The 454-nt window shown below is 53.7% G+C and overlaps 1 protein-coding gene across 1 annotated transcript in view; it reads right to left on the reverse strand.

The window, feature by feature from the left end:
* Positions 1-454, reverse strand: part of Dnah2 (dynein axonemal heavy chain 2) — a 121,612-nt gene that overhangs the window by 71,385 nt on the left and 49,773 nt on the right.

Here is a 454-nt window from a genome sequence, read left to right on the forward strand (position 1 = left end):
GCCCCTGCCCCAGCCCCTGCCCCAGCCCCTGACCCTGCCCCTGCCCCTGCTCCTGGCCCCACAGGCTGTGTGCCTTATCAGGGACCGGTCAGTCACAGCAAGAGCCCTCCACGCCCTCAGAGCTCACGGAGTACTCTCAGGTATGTCCTACAATGGGCTGCATAATAACCATTTTACAGGAAACTGAAGACTGGGGATGTAAAACCCCTGCCTGAGACCACACAGCCAGTCAGTGTTGGAACTGGGTCCAAGCCTTCCCAGCACACCATGGCTTCCACTCTCAACCACATATTTGTCTTCCTCGATACACTAAATGGCCATGGCCTGGGGACCACGAGAAGATGTGGTAAAGGTCAGAACTTAAGAATCTTCTTCTGTTTAGTCCAGCCTATTACCTTTAGAGTTTAGAGTAAAAGTGCTCTCCCTCTCTCTTCTTCTCCTTTCTCTCTCCTCC

Source organism: Grammomys surdaster, unplaced genomic scaffold, assembly GCF_004785775.1.
Source record: "Grammomys surdaster isolate TR1022 unplaced genomic scaffold, NIH_TR_1.0 364, whole genome shotgun sequence".
In the NCBI taxonomy this organism is placed as follows: domain Eukaryota; kingdom Metazoa; phylum Chordata; class Mammalia; order Rodentia; family Muridae; genus Grammomys; species Grammomys surdaster.